This window comes from Puma concolor, chromosome D3, assembly GCF_028749965.1.
Source record: "Puma concolor isolate L17-30 chromosome D3, mPumCon1.1.hap2, whole genome shotgun sequence".
NCBI lineage: Eukaryota > Metazoa > Chordata > Mammalia > Carnivora > Felidae > Puma > Puma concolor.
This window is the reverse complement of record NC_141678.1, coordinates 12,847,365-12,853,794: the sequence shown is the minus strand read 5'-3', so window position 1 is coordinate 12,853,794 and position 6,430 is coordinate 12,847,365. Positions and strand designations below refer to the sequence as shown.

General features: G+C 51.8%; 1 long non-coding RNA gene across 1 annotated transcript; it reads left to right on the top strand.

The window, feature by feature from the left end:
• The first annotated feature begins 590 nt into the window (after positions 1-590).
• LOC147575309 (uncharacterized) lies at positions 591-6,080 on the top strand. Its single transcript, XR_015242251.1, has 4 exons — positions 591-909; positions 1,328-1,509; positions 4,029-4,188; positions 4,696-6,080. It is a non-coding gene; the product is annotated as an uncharacterized LOC147575309 (long non-coding RNA).
• The last annotated feature ends 350 nt before the right edge of the window (positions 6,081-6,430 follow it).

The window sequence follows — 6,430 nt, the reverse complement described above, 5'->3', positions numbered from 1 at the left end:
GAGAGAGAGAGAGAGAGAGACAGAATGAGAATGGGGGAGGGGCAAAGAGAGAGAGAGGGAGACACAGAATCCGAAGCAGGCTCCAGGCTCCGAGCTGTGAGCACAGAGCCTGATGCGGGGCTTGAACTCACAGATGGTGAGATCGTGACCTGAGCCGAAGTCAGATGCTCAACCGACTGAGCCACCCAGGCGCCCCCAGATTTGTGTTTTCTGAAGAGCTCCGTGGAGGTCGGATGGAGGCTGGGCTGGGAAGACGGCAAGCAGACGCTGCTTCTGAAGGACGCAGTGGAAACACTCGGAACCGAGGACCTTCGGTCTCCGATGACGTTCACGTACCCTGACTTCCTGATCTGTAGCTTTTCCCACCGGTGTAAATAAATGCCCCCGTGGCTGATTTCAAGCTAGCAGTGTGAGGTCACCAGAAGCAGACTTGGCAAGAGGTTATGTATCCCCTTTGCGGACACAGTGAAAAATATTAGGGTTGAAGTATTTCCGTGTGCCCCCCACGGAGCAGGCTCCATGGGGAGAAGGTGGGGGAGAGAGCTTTGGACATTGTAGGCAGGTGACCCAAATGTGAGGTGGCGGGCAGAGGACAGGCCAACATGCAATCCACTCTATTTCCATTAGCACTGGCTGGGCAGGGGCTTGTCCTTCCTAGACACGTGTTTGGGCGGGATGGCCCGACGCCCTGTGCCCAACCGGTGGGAGCAATGAGTGAACCCCGTCCCCAGATGGCGGCCGTTGGCTCAGGGATGAGTATTTAGCCGATCAGAACCCGTGACATGTGAGAAGATGCTTCTTTGGGCTCCTAAGATTGTCTTCTTTTTTCCTTTCCAAGGGAGCCACCAGAGGAAGCCCTCTGCCTTCCTCGGAATGGGCACATGAGAGGGCTTGTACAGAAGTTCAAAGGTGAGCTAACACCTTCTAAGGCTAACACTTTCCAAGACAGTGGGGAGACGGAGAACAGCCGGGGGGGGGGCTGGTTTGAACCCTGTTTCTTCTGATTCGCCCGATCCGACATGGGCATTCTGGTTGTGTGGACCCATAAACCTTCCCTTTGGGTGAAGCCAGTGTGACTCGTTTCTGTGCTTTCCAAGCGATGGCGCGATCCTCACTCTCCCCGACACCCACTTCCGCCTTCGGGACCCCAACGGAATGGCCAACGCTGAAGGCACAGCCTGTTTGAAAGGCGGATCCAACGGCTACCGCCCCGAGAAGGTTTTGTGCAGCCCGCCTTAGTACCGGGCGGTCGAGGCTGTGAGTCCACCCCGGGGGGGATTCTAGGAGACGCCGATTGGGTTTCGATTGCCTTATTCTTTACCCACAGATGGATTACCATCTGCCACGCGTTAGGCTCCGCTCTGGGGGTTAGAGATGTAGCGGAGAACGAAGATCTGCGTTCACGAAGTTGGCACGCACTCCTTCCTACCTGTTTGCTTATTGAACGCCGGGCCACTGTCTCAAGTGAACGGGGGACATCTGATTACCCTCTTTGGCAGAAGAGGAAAGGTAAGACTTAGAGAAGCGGAGTGATTTGCTGAGGTCTCCAGCTGGCACGTGGTAGAGCGGGGTCGAGCATCCAGACCTCTTGACCTCTTTTGAGGTCTATCGCCTTTGACCTACGAGCACACCCAGCATCCTCTTGTCTTTTCTTTTCTGAGCACCTTGTTCATGCTGGATCTTTTCTGCCTCCCTCCAGCTCCTCTCCCCCTCGTTCTCTGTCCTCTGCCCAGGTAGCCTACCTACCTGGAGAGAATCAACGGGCTCCTTTGCCCTCCACCTTCCGGGTTGCCTTGGTCTGGCTGTGCCCTTGGACTCGAGGTCGCTACGTCTATCCAGGGAGCCCTCGCTACGTGACTCCCTTTTCCTGGGTCTGGTAACCACCCGTGTGTCTTCCTCTCAGCCTCAGGAATATGTGTGTCAGGCATTTCAGTGCTTAAGTCATGAGTTGCAGAGAATACAAAGCAGTGTGCCGTAGTGACCACGTTTGTACCCAAGAAGGAATTGCAGACCCGGGCTCCAGAGGGTGACAGGCGGCCACATGATCTGGGTGACCGCTGGGGCAAGGCAGATGGAAAGACACTTGAAACAGATCTGAACTCAGTTTCCAGCCCAGAGCTCAGAATCACAATCCGGAGCCTGAGGTCCATCCTAGCTCGGCTGAGGGTAGTTGACTCACAGATCTGTGAACATGAGAACAGCTGACTGTCCTCATCATCCAGCGAATTTGGGGCTAGCTCGTTACGCGGCATTGTTGCGGCCTCGCTGACTAATATAAATGGCCTCATAGGTACTGAATCGTCACCCCTTGTGTCATTGCCAAAACAGTCAGCTCTCCCACTGAGAGTGTTTCTAATGTAGTCGTTGGGGCGGCCCGTGAACCCCATGCCGGCTTAACTCTGTTATTTCTTTTCCTGAGAACTTCTGCTCTCCATGGTTAGACGGGGTTTGTGAGCATGTCATTGGAAACAAGACCTATGGGGCAATGAATTTAAAGAACAGGAAGACCTTCCCCCACCACTTTTCACTCCCCTTTCCTGCTGCCCATTGAGCCATGGAAGTTAGCATACCTCAGAGCTTTGAGTGACTCAAAATTTATTTGGGCGAAGGACACATGGATGGTGACATGTGGAAAAAGTTACTTACCCAACACGGATGATGTCATTGAAATGGAGAAAGGCAGAAGCCAACCCAGTAAGGGACATTTCCTCTAGGAAACGGCGTGCCCTGATGTATGGAGTGTTTGACTGTGTTCGGCACGAACACAACTTAGCTTTTCTTTTTATGAAAGCCATAAGCATTTATAAAATTCCACCCCTTCTACCCTTCACCTAACTTATGAGTCCTTTAGCTCTAACCTCCTTTTGACCCGCAGCTTATATAGACCCAAGTCATTTAAAACTCAATCCAAAGTGAAACACGTTTCAGCCATGGTAAAATTAATTCCCTCGTTCGCCATTGGTCTGGGACCTCATGGGGGAATCTGTGGCTTGAGGGGGGGCTGGGGAAAAGGCAAAGAAGGCGAGTTTTGTGATCAGAAAGAGGCTTCTAACAGGAAAGATATTTATAAAGCTGCATTTGGGTACTGTTCAGTTTGGAAGGAATTTGTTATAATGGCAATATATAAATCTTTGAATGGCCTCATAAATCATAGCGTCAGGCCCAGCCAATCAGAAGCCATGAAAACCTGGCGCTTTGGAGCACTCAGTCGTTACTAGAAAGATCCTGTGTGACTCCTTGGAAGTGGAATCGGAAAATCTGGCTACATTTGGGGGGGTGTGGAATGTCTCGAATTACTCCTCAAACATTTTAGATTTGATAAAACCCAAGACACGGCTTTTCCAGCCCCACTTCCCTTCTCCTCCACCTCCGATAATTATTAAACCCATGTGTACATCAAGAGAGGCTTAATTCATGTGTTTCTGATTCATTTACACTTAGCTCCTCAAAATATTGTTTTTAAAGGGCTGTTTGTTGTCCAAAAAGCCTTTTCCCCCTAAAGCTTGAAAGCTTAACTTCGCAGAAGCAGGAAGCTGCTTCTTTGCCAAGAGTAAAAACGGGTGAGAAGTCCAAAGGGTTTTGAAGTACGTGTAACGAATGTTCAAACAGGTTCTGAGCTGAGCCAAGTCGAGTTTTCTATCTCTGAGAGATCTCGAGAGGGCCGTGGGGCGAAAGTTTCAAGGAACATCATCTCTTCCCAAACCCCATGAAATTGTATTCCAGTGAGGATGGGGGCCAAAGCAACCAGAAATACAAAAACGCAGGGATGGGGCGGGGTGGGGGGGGGCGGAGACTGAGGACCGTGGCCTTGTGGAATGGCAGAGAATTGTCTTTTGAAAGTTAGCAAAAAGGCCGCCTGTCTTCTGTCACGGCGAAGTCACTAATGGTGTTTGGGGGGCATCCCCTGCCTCCGGGACTCACGTCATTGCGTTCCTCCCGCTCCAGGCAGTGATGTCCACACTTGCGATGCGTATTAACTCACCCGACGCCTCGATGAAGGAGTGATCGTTAGTATCCCTGTTTTACAGAGGGGGAAACCGAGTCACGGAGACGTCGGCTTCCGCTTTGGGACAGGAAGGCGTGAGGTGGGGCTTCCAACCCCGTTCGTCTGCCTCTAAAGCCTGAGCCTGTAAGACCTCACGGGGCACTGCTCGTGGCCGGTCTGTGACTCGTTCATTCGCCGAACAGGTATGGGTGGAGATTTTGCTATGTTGTGCCGGCCTACTGGGGATACTGAGGAAAGGAGGAGGTATTGTTCATCCCCCCCCCCCCCCCCCCCCCCGCCTAGGGGACGTGATTTGGGGGTGGAAGACACACATCAGACCAATGCATGGTTTGAGCTGAAGGAAAAGCACAGGTGTAACAGACGTGGCCTTGGAGGGTGGGGCACGGCAGGCTGGGTCTGGGCGGTCAGGGAGGACTGTCCTGTGTTCCTGTTGTTTGTCTAACAGACTTGAAGATAGCGTTATGGGTTGGACAGGGGGGTGGGCGGGACTGGGCGTGAGTGTTAGAAGCCGCCCCGACTGCCGTGTGCAGGTGGGCAAGAGTGGGCGTGGAAGAACTTGACCCCTCCTGCGGTCATGCCCGGGAGGTTTGGCTAAATTCTTCAGCCCGATCGCCCCCGAAAGGCCAGTTTCCCATCACGTCCTCCCTCCGCAGCGTTGATGCATTCGTGAAGCTGGCCTTTCTTTACAGCCTGCCGGGCTCCGAAACTGCCCTGCCCGAGACGGTAGTAGCCGCATGTGGCTTTCGAGATTCAAATGAAGTAAAACGGAAGGTTTGGCTGCTCCGTCTCCGCGAGATCAAACGTGTCCTGGATATGTCACTGCGGAAAGTCCTAGCGGCCAGCAGCGGCCCGGGGAAGCAGGTGAACAGGTCTCTACTTGGCTTTCAGGTCCGGGGCCAAGTCCCAGGTATGGGAATCTCACAGACCAGTAAGAATCTTACAAACTACGTGCAGAGAGTGGAAAGAGCTGGAGAAGGTACTGGCGAGGCACGTGACGGAGGAAGGGCTCTGGGCGGGAGATGCACAGAACGCCCCCCCAAATCGTAACAAGACTCGAACAGGCACTTTCCAAAGGAGAGCTTCCAGTCAATGCGTCTATGAACCGGTGCTCAATCTTCTTAGCAATCAGAGGAGGGTCGGTTGAAGCCACACTAAGATACTTACTACTCACACCCATCAGAGTGGCTCAAATTAAAAAAGACGCTCGATACAGAGTATTGGTGAGGATGTAAAGGGCATAATGGGCACAGTGTCTTTGGAGACCTCACCAAAGTCGGATGTATTCCTACCTGTGATCCGGCAATGCCACAGCTTGGGGTGTGTGTGTGTGTGTGTGTGTGCGTGTGTGTGTGCGCGTGCCAGCAGAAGTGTAAGCCCGAGTCACAAAATGCACGCATGACACGTTCCGAGCGGCACTGTTGGTAATAGGTCCAAAGTGGCAAAAACTGGAATTACCCATCATGCAGTGCGATGATCATATCCCCCTAAAATCAATGAGCCTGTGCCGGACGCGACAACGTCGATGGATGTCAGGAACACGTTGGACAAAAATCAACCCCAGGGACGAAGGAATAGGTGACATAATTCCAGTCGGAAAACGGGAAACGGAGTATTGCGCCAGAAATCAGGGTGGTGGTTTCCTCTGGAGAGGAGGGAGGTGGTGACAAAAAACAAGGCACAGCAGGAGAGCTCCCGGGGTGCTGGCGATATTGGAGTGTTTTGACCTGGATGGCGGTTACACAGATGTTCGTTTTATGACAATTCGGGGTAGAGCTTCGTTTGGTGTGTGCTCTATGGCACAATTAAAAATCAAAGCAAAAATATTTTCTGAGCCTTGTCATAGCTTTTTGTTTCGCCTACTTTTTAAAAAAATTTTTTAATGTTTTATTTTTTATATGTGAGAGAGAGAGACAGAGAGACAGAGAGCGAGTAGGGGAGGGGCAGAGAGGCAGAGACAGAATCCGAAGCAGGCTCCAGGCTCCAAGCTGTCCGCACAGAGCCCGACGCGGGGCTCAAACTCACAAACCGTGAGGTCATGACCTGAGCCGAAGTCGGACGCTTAATCGACTGAGCCACCCAGGCGCCCGTTTATTTTGCCTACTGAGTGGATTTAGAAGAACAATGGTTACCTTCCTGTGAAACCAGCACTTTGCGAAAGGAAAAGAATTAGACGCCAAAGTAACAAGGACATCATCTGCAGACTAAGGAGAGTTCTGCGAATTGAATAAATGTTGCATTTTGACGACCTTACGAGACTGATGTTACTTTAATCGTTTCCCGGAGGGCTGGTAAAAACTACCACAGTCTGGCAGTTAGAAGCATCTGGCTTAGTGGGGCCTGTCCACTGGCTCCTCATCACTTACGCAGGCTTTCCAAAGTCTCCTCTTTGGAATGAAAGATGTCTTATAAAATAAATTAAGGAAG